The 13,617-nt window shown below is 40.8% G+C and overlaps 1 protein-coding gene across 8 annotated transcripts in view; it reads right to left on the reverse strand.

The window, feature by feature from the left end:
- The window catches only part of NCALD (neurocalcin delta), a 429,327-nt gene that overhangs the window by 300,245 nt on the left and 115,465 nt on the right, over positions 1-13,617 (reverse strand). The gene's annotated exons all lie outside the window — the stretch shown is intronic.

The raw sequence follows: 13,617 nt of genomic DNA on the forward strand, positions 1-13,617 counted from the left end.
CTGAGCATGACACACCACACCCCTCCTGAAACCCCTTCCACAACCTCCTCTTATGCACAGGATAAAGGCCAAGCTCCTTGGCATGACTTATAAGGCCCTTCATCATCTGATGCCTACCTACTTCTCTAGCCTTGTCTCTCATCCCCGTACCATTGTCTGGGCTCCTATTACACTGGACTTGCTTCAGTCCCTCACTCCTTGGCACGTCCCAGCTTTCACACACACCACCCCCTCTGCCAGGACCGCCCGCCTCTTCCCCTGGCTAACTCGTCCTTCCATTCTCCACTTAAGTGTCACTTCCTCACTCAGGCCATCTGCTCCCCTTGACCATGTTAAGCTCCTCTGTTTACACTTCAAATAAGCCTGCAAGTCTTCTTCTGTAATATCGTACATGCAACTACTTATTCAATATATCTTGTCTTCCCTGTGAGCCCAGGGATCATACCTGCTTTGTTCACAGCTGTATCCTCATGCCTATCCCAGCACTGGTCTCACAGTAGACACTTAATAAATATTTATTGAGCAAAAGAATTACTAAACTTATTCCTCAGGTCTTAGCTTTCCAACTCATCTTTTGATTCATACTGATAATTTAATTGACTTCCTACTTCATTACCATACTTCATTGATTAAGATTCACTGGTTGTAAGAGACAATGCTATTTTACATAATAATAGGGAAGAAAAAATGGTTGCAAATTAAACTGTGATACAATACTAAGATTAAGAATTTTTATCTTGTACTTATTGAAAAAGCTCTATTAGATTTACTTAGGCATGGGTTTTATTATATTCATAAAAAGGAAAATGTAAAAATATTAGTGAAATAAATTAGTTAGTTGCTCCAATTTAATTTGATTTAGATATCACATTCAAAACCCACTCTTCTGAATCACTTTTGCCCCAGGGTCCAATGACTGTGATTTTCCACACAATATTGTCCTCTATACCACCAAGAGATTTAGTGATGCAGCATTTCTTAAAGGAGTGCTCAAGTATTGCATTTGGGATTTTCTTCTAAGCTTCTGATGCCTTTCCACAGTGTTGATGCTGGCAAGAAAATCTTGCTAACAGGTGTCAGCAGAACAGTTCAGTCAACACCTAGGACCACATTCCTTCCTCAGATGATCATGGAATGGACTGCTGACTGAAACAATGAGCAGCTTCACTCGTCTTGTCATGCAACCAGAACTACCAAGTTCACACACACATGGGCAATGCAGGTACAGCAGAACCACTGCCTGCCCAACAGCAATGAAAGATGCTTTCGAGTGTATGACAAGCCCTGGCATCAGAGTATTAAAATGTGAGAAAAATAAAACATGTCTTAGAATCAATGCAATACGAGAGGTCAAAAAAGACTCTTCAAGAGAACTTGGGAAAGTTAATAAAAGGAAGAATGCAAATTCATTCTCTCCCTCTCCTTCCCTGCCCATCTCTCTGTCTCTCTCTCTCACACATACACACACACACACACACACACACACACACACACACTTAATCACTCACTCACGGTCAGAGGCTCCTCACATGTTGGGAGATGGGTGCAGGAGGCATGAGCTGAGAGGAGGGTGGAGATAAGTTCAGCCCATACTCTTCCAGCGCAGTCCTGCAGCAGGTGCTTCCACCCTGGAGGAAGAAGGCATTTCCTGCCTCTCCACTGGCCCAGCCATGCCCACATGGACAGTGTCCTCCCAGAGGGACTCCTTTTTCTAACTACTTTTTGACCTATTAAGATACTTTTTTTGCATTTTTGTGGTTAAAAAAAAAAAAAAAGAACATGAGAGCTATCTTCTTAAATGTTTAACTGTGTAATACAGTCTTGTTAATTACCAGGACAATGTTATACCACAGATCTCTAGAACTTATTCATCTTGCATAACTGAAACTTCATGCCCATTGAATAGCAACTCTGCTTTTCCGCCTCTCCCCCAGCCCCTGGCAACCACCACTCTGCTTTCTGCCTCTATGAGTTCGACTATTTTGATACCTCATGTAAGTGAAATCATGCAGTACTGGCTGATTTCACTTCACATAACATCCTCAAGGTTCATCCATGTTGTTGCATATGACAGGATTACCTTCTTTTTTAAGGCTGAATAATATTCCATTGTATGTATATACCACATAAAACAGCATTTTTAAAAACATCTTTATTGGAGTATAACTGCTTTACAGTGTTGTCTTAGTTTCTGCTGTATAACAAAGTGAATCAGTTATATGCATATGTATATCCCCATATCCCCTCCCACCCTCCCTATCCCACCCCTCTAGGTGGTCACAAATCACCGAGCTGATCTCCCTGTGCCATGCAGCTGCTTCCCACTAGCTATCTATTTTACATTCGATAGTGTATATATGTCAATGCTACTCTCTCACTTCGTCCCAGCTTACCCTTCCCCCTCCCCATGTCCTCAAGTCCATTCTCTATGTCTGTGTCTTTTAAAATAGCACTTTTTAAGGACACAGTTTTTAAATAAATGGAAGTTTTTAAGAAATGTGTCATCACATTAGAGCAGAGCAGACTCTAGTGTCAGAGGTTATCTCATCCTCAGTCCAGCATTCAGGGTCTCAGCTTGTGAATACTCAATCATGGCTGGGAAAAGGAGGAGGAAAGGGACACCACTGGAAAAGTCAGTGGGCTTTTCTGTGCCTCAGTTTCCTCATCTGTAAAATGGTCATATAGGATTAGATGATTTATCAGTTCAGGGTCCCAGCATGAAAGAGATTACACACTCAAATGGGAGCTTTTATGAAGGGGATTATTTACAAAGTGTAGACAGGATTAAAGAAACCATCAAGGGATGGTAAAGCGGGACCTCCCATTGGCCAAATAAGTGATTGATGTGATCCATGGACACTAGCCTCCCAGGACCCAGAACAGCGTGGAGAAGGGGGGAGAAGGGATCTGGAAGGACAGAGAATGTTCATCTAGGATCATGTCTGAGTTGCCACAGAGCCGCAATATTCTGTGACCATTTTGGTACAGAATTAAGTTTGCTATATAGCAAGAAAAAAATTCTGTTTACTCTAAAGATTTGAGGAAAATCCACCAGGATGCATTTTTCTCATCATTCTGTGCTTAGCTCAGATAGCAGCACCCACTTGCTGCTTTTGGAAACAGCTCAGGTTGAGAAGATTACTCTCGACAGCCCGTTTTTCTTTAACTGAGCTCTTACAAATGTGGGGTTCTGTTTTGAGCTAGTAATTGACGTTTCTCCCTCCTTGTCTTATCCTCTGAGATTCTTCCCTTTTTCCGGAAGGAGGCTCCTGCAGTGTCCACTGTCTCACAGAAGAGACGTTCCAAGAGAAGCAAAATAAAGTCTCTTGGCTTTCTAAACCCAAGCACTTGGAATCTCAGAGCCCAGACAGCACGACGAGCCAGAGCAATGCTTACCACCTGCTCCGGCCCACCACCCCACACCCAGGCCAGAAAGTATGGAGAGAAAGCTGGGACCAAGCAGACATCGTGGGTCCTGAGAAAAGGGCCCCCAAATCCTTTCCGCACCATGCTGAGGCAGTAGACGGTCAGCACCGTATGAGCTCTTCTCCTCTTCCCACTCGTAACTCATCTTCGAATCTCCCCCCTCTCCCTTAGCTGCTCCCCCCTTTCTGCCTGCCTGCCCTGCAGCAGCAGCGAAGCCCCACGGGTGCTCAGTCCTACGACAGAGCTCTGAGATTTTTAATTTTAACAATCAATGATCCTTTTGAAAGTTTGATAAACAGTTGCTTCTAAGGAAGTTCCTGGTATCACTCGCCCTAAAGACCCAGCCAACGGTGCTGACCAGATTCTAGCATTCTAGCATCCAGCATCCTGAGCTTAGAGGCACTGCCATGCTCCAAAATGCATGGGGTTTTGCTGTGACTGTTATACAGACGTCCAACTGGGCTGCACCAGCCATTAGAGAGATGTCACGCTGTGCGGTGAAAGCTCTCTCAGAAGAGAGGGCAGTCACACTGCCTCAGAACAAAAACCCATTTGGAAAAAAACAAAAATAAGTTTTCTGAGTAAACATGTCTTTTCTTCTTTCAACGGAGTTAGATTATTTCCCAGAGGCTTTATAAAGTGAAGGAAGACTCTAAGTTCTGGCACATAACAAACTAAAAGGAAGCGGGAGGCTGCCATCCTGCCCATTCTGAAAGAGGCGTCTAGCTGGGCCGGAGGGTTCAGTCATTAGCTGGATGGCTGTGGTCAAATCGCTTAACCTCTCTGTGTCTCGTTTTCCTCATCTGCAAAAATGCCAGGGGTGTGGATGAAGATAATTATCAAAGTCCCTTCCATTTCTAAGAATATTTGACTTTCAAACTGGGAAAGGGACATTCCAGTTCAGGGTCCAAGGATTTGCCATTGAAAAATGAAGCAAAGAAGGAAGAATTGCCATCATCAGCCAACAGGGCTGTAGCCTGACAAATAACAGACAGGAAGTACTCTGCAGATTCTGTCATTCTGGCCTTGATGTGTTAGGGCTGCATTCCCATCTCAGATGATACCGCACAAATGGGCTATTCCATGCATCTCAAGAATGCCCCGACCATATTAGGAATTCTCCTAAGTGGCTCCTCTGTGACATTACACAGTGTTGCTTCAAACTCAACTCTGGACGAAAATATTACAACTGGATGATTTGTCAAGTGCTAAATCTAATCCTTGCTATTCTTTTTCTAGAGTCCTTAAAAAGAAGAGTGCCAGATGTTATGCTTGTATATTTAATGGGAAACTGAATGGGAAAAAACAAAACGCAGCAAGCTTAGTTGTAATATTTAACCGTTCTTGAAAACCCACCATCTAAACATACCAGAAATAACATATTTTCAGAACTGTGACAAAGTCAAATGTCTCTCAAACACAAAAAAATAAGTCTGTCATGAGTAATTCAAAATAAAGCAATCTGTCAGTTGTAAAATTCAAGAACCCTTTTATAAGTAGTTTGAATGCTTCCAACTCTCTCAAAGGATACCATGTTAACATATCAAAAATATTCAGAGAGAATTTCATCGACCTCAGAAAACATTAACTAATCAGCTACTTAGGTAACATCAGGCTGGATCTCCCACAAACACTTAGCACTTATCAGGGACAAATCTAACTCATCGTCTGTTGCCCAAACCGGTCCCCCTCTTGCTATCCCTTTCCACTAATCACACAAGCCAGGAACCTGAACATCATTTAATACCCCTCCACTTTCTCCTCTCATCGATAACCAAATTCTATAGATTGTGCTTACTGAGCATCTTTGTCTCCTATTCTGTCTCTTTACTGCCACTACCTTAGATCAAACCTTCATCCCCTATCTGGTAGACAATTGCAAGGTGTTCCAGCCTTTGATGTCTTCAACTAATTCATCCATCCTTGAGAGTTCTCTTTCGCAAATGCACATTTGATATGTCATTCCCCAACTCATGCCCACTCTTCAATGGCTCCCTGTTACTTATCGTAAGAACTCAATATTCAAGATGGTGTCCTGCTTCACACTCCACATCCCAGCCTTGTCAAACTGCTTACAGTTTTCCATTGATTCATTTCCACTGTGATATTCAGGTCTCCAGGTCCTAATTGATCAACCCCTTCCCACCACACCTCCAAAAGGGTCCATCTAACAATTCTACTTCTTTCAAGATGAAAATTCCTTATCTTCACCTGGCACAACCCTCCTCCTCCACTGCTCAGCTCCAGCTGTACAACCCTCTGTAGGGTCTGCTGCCCTCCTCCTTTGAGTCTCAAGTTCAAGGTGGTTCCCTCAGCGAGACCTTCCCTCACCCCCAAAAGAAAATTTGGTCTTTCTCCTACATACTCTGCAACCTGCTATTCTTTTCCCTTATTGCACTTATCACGAGTGATAGCTATATGTTTACTTTTGTGGTAATTAGTTCAAAGCCCACCATCCTCGATGGACACTTACCTCTGTGAAGTAGGGATGGTTTAGGCCCAAAGTTAATCCCTAGAGGCCTAGCACTCAATAAAAATTTTAAGCCAATGCATGGTATCTCCAGCCTCAGTGCTTCTATGAATAACTTTCCGCTAATTCCCACCGAGCAGCTAAGGATCACGTCCTCCCTTGCAGCTCAGACAGGTCCCTGAGCAGACTTAAATCAGAGCACCCATGATGCCTAATGCACTTCCATGTCCTTCTTCTTCTGCTATAAGCTCCTTGTGGTTCTCCTTGCAAAAATCTTGTCATGTCTCTGAGGCACGTGAATCCTTATGGTATAATGAAAAGGATACAGAGGGACATACGTCCTCAGATATCAATTTATGAGGGTGCCACAAGAATGGCAGCAAAAAAATTTTGTACTTCAATTTGTATTTTAGGTTTTTTTTGATACCAAATAACAAACATGAACCTACTATGCTTTTATATTTATGCTCAATTCTAACTAGAGAAAAGGGCACAAATACATTATATTGCTCTTGGGTAGCAGGTACCCCCCTCTGTGCCACTGATCTATCCCCAGCATCTAGCATAGTGCCTGCATGTTGTAGGTGCTCAATAAATGTTTAATGAATAAATGAATGAAAAATAAATAACAGAGTGAAAAGTGAATGATTCTTATCCTCAAAGAATTTAATACTCAAAGAAATAAACAGCAGACACGCTAAAATTTTGAAATCTCTATAGATAGCTCATGAAATTGCTACTTTTATAAGGCAGTTTCATATGGTTTAATCTAATACTTATGTGTAGTAGTGTACATGCATTCATTTTTTTCATCATGTTTATTTATAATTTTTATCCATTTGGACAAGATAAATTGTGGTGCAAACAACAGGCATATATAACCAGGGTACCCATTTATTTTGGTTTGCCTGACACCATTCTGACTTAAACATATGGCCCCAAAATAATTATTTCACTATCAATAATTATTTCATATTCACTATAAATGTTTCACTCTCAAATGTGTCCCAATTTGGATGATAAAACTCTGCGATCTGCTAAAATCCTCTTAAGACATTCTAAGGCTTAAGACCACAGCCATAAAAAAGCTTTCTCTCTCTATGGGAGTTAATGATTTCTCCTTTGAAGAGAAAAGACTGAGCAGAATAAATACTGGTTTCCCCTGAAGCCTCATCTTGGGGGAATGTCACATTCAGGGAAGTATAGTCCAAAAGTAACTAATAAGCATCATCTTTCCTGGTTCTGGAAGAATACTAAAGAGAATCCAATACCTAACTCACAACAATAGTTCTTCAAAGTTCCTTCCACTCCTCTCCAAGCCCCCATATCTCAGAGCTACAGGGTGAGGGGTGGGCTGTAGGAGAGAAAGTCGGGCCTTTCTAAAGCCTCAGGACCAACGTCCAGGGAACACACTCCTCCTCCCACCCCCCATTTCCTCTAGCCCATTAACCCATCTCCAGATTCCTCCTCAGTGAATTCAAAAAAGGAGAGAGTAGATCTGGCAATGATGCATCTTTCTTTAGAAGAATCTAAGTGGGTAAAGGCAAAATTCTTTAAAGGGTGAGAGGGGAAAGAATTTCAAGCATTGTATGTCAAAAATATGTGTTGCACACACACCGAAAACAGGCACAGAGACTAGGCAAGATTAAAAGAGACGAAAGAGACATAATGGATCAAATGGATTCAGGATCCAAAACCTGTTTGAAGACATTTGAATATGGACTGTATATTAGATGATTTTGTGGAATTACAGTTAATTGTCTTGGGTGTAGTAATGGCATTGTGGTTATGTAGAATAATGTCCATATTCTTAGGAGAAACATGTGGAAGTATTTAAGGGTGAAGTATCATGATGTCCTCAAACCAATATTCAAGTGATTTAAAAAGAGAATGTGAACATTTATACATAAATCTTACTTTAACACAAACTTAATCCAATGCGTCTATATATGGAACAAGCAAGAGAGGAAAAGCGCATGTAGCAAAATGAAGGGGCTATGACTATGTACTATTCTGTCAACTTTTCTGTAGGCTAATTTTAAAAATATAAAGGAGTGGAAAATAAATAAATAATAAGTAAATGAATAAGATGCCTTTCACATGTGTATTAAATATTCCACACAATGCCCAAGTATTCTCCTTTGAAGCTCTAACTGCACTGACCCAAGGGGGGAAACAATGCCCACAGCTTTTCATGTTGGGAGAAATTGTTTATTAAACCCTCGGGGAATCTAACTTTCTGATGGGAAAGTAATAGCTCTGGGCAGTGCCATTAGGAGGACTAGCTCTGGCAGGAGTCAAAACTAACCTCCTTAGCATTTCCTGATGGCCTCTGCAACATGGTCCCTGCCCCAGCACAAGACAGTCTCCTTTTTGTGAACTTCTTTGCCCACCATATATGGAGTCCACCACCCCTCCTGCTAAATGACCAGTGATTCAAGCATGAGTATGAGGCAGCCTCAATCCCCCAGTTACTTCTTCCAAGGGTGACTGGTCATTTAATTTATCATTCAAATCAAGACAATTTTGAGAATGCAAGAGGGGACTAACCAGACAGGGTAGTAGGACAGCACCTATACTGAGACTGTCCAAGGAAAACTGGAACTGTCTCAAGAACATTTGGATATATGTTCATCCTATTTGTACCCGATAAGCAAGTGTATCAGACAAATACATAAATGATGGCAACAGCAATCTTTACCCATGTAACAAAATAATACAAAGCAACTGCATAAACAAATTGCTTGGGAGTTTCAAAGGAGGAATGAAGTAATTCCTTTGGAGGAATCAGAAAGAAATTCCTGGGCGAGGAGGAATTTCAAGTTGGTTTTAAAATAATAAGACTTCTGCAGGTAGAGATGTGAGACAAGGTCATTCCAAATGGAAGGAATTATGTGAGTGAAAAGCCAAAGTAGGAAAGCAGGGGGTATACCAGGGAAATGGAAGCAATCTAATATAGCTGATCTAAAGAGGTGTCCACAGGAAAGCCAAGGAGATGAGCTTGGGGAGGTAAATTGGAACCGTAGGGAAAGTACGCACTCAGTCCAACAGGCAACAGGGAGTCACTGAGGGTTTGGGGGGAGGATGGTAATAAGACTGTGGAGGGCCTTGAATATCAGGCTAAGGACTTAAGCCCGGAGAATCAGACAGACCTCTTCCAGAAGAGTAAATCAATATTACCCGGCCTGAAAACATGAATAATATAAACCAAAAGAAAACTGTCACAGATATTGATGCCATAAGCTTCTCAAAACCACTTTTATTCTCTCCTGTGGGAGGTTCTGTTTCGTATACTGGCTCAAATATTACTTCTTCTGTCAATTTTTCACCATAAACTTCTCACAGGAGCCCTGTTGCCAGAAAGTGACTGCCACAGAAACAGAACTGAGAGGGTAAAAATGTTCAGAATTGTCCAAGCTTGAGAAGATGAAAACAGAAAACACAGCATTTGGGCTAAAGGAAAAGCAAGTTACCAAGAGGGGAGGGATGTGATAAATTTCCTTTGAGGATAGAAAATTACGTTTTCAAGGTACAGCACGTTTTGAATGCAAGTCCTTCTACCACACACAAAGAAGCCTCAGGCAATCTCATATTTAATAAGATTAATTTATTTTTCCCAAAGGTTAATTTACAGATATTTACTGGATTACACAGAGAACTTTAGGGGTGGGGGGAGTAAGTGTTTCAGCTGTTTTTAATTTTATTCCAGATATTTGACTAGGCAAGAACACATGCTTCATAGAAGAATAAGTCATTCCAGAGAAAAACTATTAATATCAAATCTTTCCGGAAAAGGTGGACAACACTGGCAAAGCAATCTCCTTTTCAGAGGAGAACAGCCTAACAGGAAGCCAGTGCTCTGGGCTCTAAATACAAAGCCAGGAATATTTGTAAACAGAAAGCACATATTCCCTTTCTATAGAGGGTGTGCCCCGCTCTTCAAATATATTCCCTGGTCAGTTAAGGCCATAAATGAATGGAGAAAAGGCTGGTCTGGAGAAGTAGTTCTTGAGTTTTCAGTCCATGGAGTTTTATATCTACAAAGGACATCCAGGAAAAATAAACAGGAGACAACTTTAAGAGGCTTCTACTGGGCTTTGAGCTTTCAAAAAGATAACTGCAATTAAATGGAACCCATCAAATATGCTTAAGTCCACAAAGTCATGCATACACACACACACACACACACACACACACACACACACACACACACACACCTTTGGAGAATGAAAGGGAACCAGATTCATGATTTTGAAACCTGGTAAATAAAAGAGTCAAGTATTTATCTTGTCTCTCCTATGTGAACTATACCACTGGGTAATCAAAAAATAGATGACGGGAAGCAATTCTTTATAAAAGTATTCCACCTGGTAAGTGAAAAAAGAAGTCTAAATTAGAATATCACCATTTTACCAACCCCAACAAATAAATGAATCTAAGCATTGAGCATCAACAATAGTTAATATCACAAAAAGGACAAGACAGGTATCACACACTTCCAGACTGAAGAACACTCTTACAGTGTTGCCAAAGGAATTGTATCTGAGTCTGATCAAGCCTCTAAATCCAGCTACCACTCTACAGGAGTACAGAAGACAGAGGAACACAGTGAAATGTGCCATGACTATGAGAAACTCTACAGGTCAGAAGGCTGGATTCATCCACAGATAAACTATAAGGAAAAGAAAAGGATGGATCAGGAATCTATAGATAAAAAGAATGGTGTATCGGGTTTTTTTGATGAGTAAACTCATTTTTAAAAGCTGTTAAACTATAGTACCTAAGGATGCCCATTTGGGTGACTACTACTAAAACCTCGATAATGGTTACTTAACAAAGTGAAGTAGGGGATTATGATTGAGATGGGGGCATATGGAAAGGGCTTCTAGAGTGGGTGGCAAATTTTTATTTCCTGACCTGGGTGGTAGTTACAAGTGCTTTTGCCTTATCAAATATATGCTTTACTAAGCTATATATTTGATTTGGAAGGGAGGTTCTATCTGTGTCTTGTTTTACAATAAAGTAGCTTGATTTAAAAAGAAGAAAAGATATTTCCAGTAAAGTTCTTAGAAGCATGAAAAAGGATTTAAAGAAGCATCTGATAATTTCCAAATTTGGGGGAAGTATGATAGGTATATAAGGCAATAAAGATTCATATTTGCGGAAGGTGAGTTAAAGTATACTCAATACATTTCTGTAATCAATACTAGAAAAAGTCGACTAGGAAGGAATATAATTCAACTAAGAAAACTTGAAAGGAAAGATGTTGATTGATATGTAGAACTCTATGGCCTCCATTCCCCATGAATCTCCTCGTGATCCCCAAAAGTGTTATAGCTCAACCCCCAGGTACAAAAGGGGATGGTTTAACAATCTTGGGGCAAGTCATATAAAAATACTAATATTTTAGAGCAAAACCAGCCTCTTCTGCTAATTTTCTCCCTCTGAGAAATAGTTGCTGATTTTTCCCCTTGAAAGTCCATTCCTAGGCTCTTGTGGAGGCAGAACTCCTGGCCTTGGACACCTGATGACCACATGACCTGAGCTGCCCACCATAAACTAACCATGTCATTTGATCCACCAATCCATAAAATCAGTTAAGTGCAGTCACACTCTGTGACCAAGTGGAAGTGATATATATAAGATAGGCCTGTAGCAGGTCCAGAAGGTACAATAAGTCGCATGATTAGGAACTCAGATTCCTATGGCCACCTACTCGTGCTACATGGCTTTCTCTTTCTCAGCCCACACCTATGACCTCATAAGGATTCCCTATAACCAGTTAATGCTGGGAAGAAAACTTGGGTATGTTTTATAGATAATTCTTCATTATATATCAGCACTAGCTGGAAATAGACTGTTGCATATTCACTCAGGGGTGGCCCTGAAAAATAGTGGAGAAAGAAAATCCAGCCAGTTGGTAGAACTTCACAGTACATGTGGATATCCACTTTGTCCAGGCTGAAAGATGGCCAGAAGTACAAATCTATACTCACTCATAAGTAGTAGTTAATGACTTAGCCAAATGGTCAGAGAATTAGAAAGAAGAGAATTGGAAAACTGGTAAAAAGGAGGACTGCGGAATAGGTATATGGATTTTGGAATGGGCAAAGGGGTATGAAATATTTGTATCCCATGTGAATACCCGCAAAAGAGCATCCACTGCAGAGGCTCTCAGTGATAAGGTAGACAAGATTACACATTCTGAGGATGTCAGATGACAGTCAGCCTTTTTTTCCCCAGCTACTCCAGTGCTTTCTCCAAGGACTTATCTTCAGAGTGTCTATGGCAGCAATCAATCAGGCTGTGCATAGACTCACCAAGGCAAATCTTGCTACCACCATTGCTGAGTACTCAACCTCCTAACAGCAGGAGCCAACAGTGAGCCCTGGCAGACCAGCTGGCTATCTGCTGAGGGATGATTACCTTGGTCCCCTTCCAGAAAGAAGGGGGCAAAGATCTGTCCTCACTGGAATAAATGCATTCTGGATATGGATTAGCCTTTTGCAAGCACCACCATCCACATACTTATTTACCATCATGGTACCCCTCACAACATTTCTTCTGAACAAGGCACTAATTTCTCAACAAAAGAAGTACAGCAACTGGCTTATGACCATGTAATTCTTTGGTCTTGCCACATCTCCATCATCCAGAAGCAGCTGGCCTGACAGAATGGTGGAATCACCAACTGAAGGCTCAATAATGTCACCAACTGGGAGATAACACCTTGAAAATTTATGGAACTATCTTACAGGATGCAGTATATGCTTTGAATCGACAACCCATATAGAGTGCTATTTCTCCCTAACTAGAATACATGGATCTGGAAACCAAGGATTAAAGTTGAAGGGTCTGCTTTTATTATTACACCTAATAACCAATCACAAAAATTTCACTTCCCATTCCTGAGATGTGGGGCTCCACTGGTTTAGAGTTATTAGTTCTCAAGGAAAAATATTTCCATTATAGGCACAAAAATGGTTCTACTGAACTCAAATTTGAGACATACCCCTGGTCATTTTAGACGACTCATGCCATTGAACCAATGGACAAAGAAAGGTTTCACTGTCCACATTGAGGTGATTGGTCCCAACTGTAAAGATGAAATAGGATTGGTGCTGAACAATGGGGACCTAAAGAGGGATGTCTGTAATTCAGAGGATTCTCTGGGGTTCTGTTTATTACTTGTTCTGTTATTACTGTTTATCACATGTTCAGTAATAAAGTTGATAAAAGATTTTACCAGTCCAATAAATGAGGGACGACTAAGGACACAGACTCTTCAGGAATGAAGCATCAACTCACCAGAAAAAGAATCCTCACAAACCAAAGGACTAGATAAAAGGAAAAGGAACATGAAAGTGGATAAGGGAAGAAGGAAAATATGTAGCTACAGATATAGATCTATATATGTAGATCCCCTACCTATTTATCTATAGCTATATATCAATTATGGCCTTGTGATCAGTTACAGAAGTGAGAACTGTAGCAACTATGTGTATTTTATTCCTAGATTTTTATGTACATATTTGTATATAGAAATCATTTTCTCCTTTTCCTTTCCCCTGATATGTCATATAAGGACTGTTGGTTGATAGTTAACTTTACAGTTTAGTCTTGTGGGTTATAAAATAGGATTTTGACTAACCTGTGAGAGTAACTAAGATCATTCAAATATGGACGCACCTGACTGATGAGACTTTGCATCTGCCTTATCA

This window comes from Balaenoptera physalus (assembly GCF_965194825.1).
Source record: "Balaenoptera physalus genome assembly, chromosome: 17".
NCBI classification, from domain to species: Eukaryota; Metazoa; Chordata; class Mammalia; order Artiodactyla; family Balaenopteridae; genus Balaenoptera; species Balaenoptera physalus.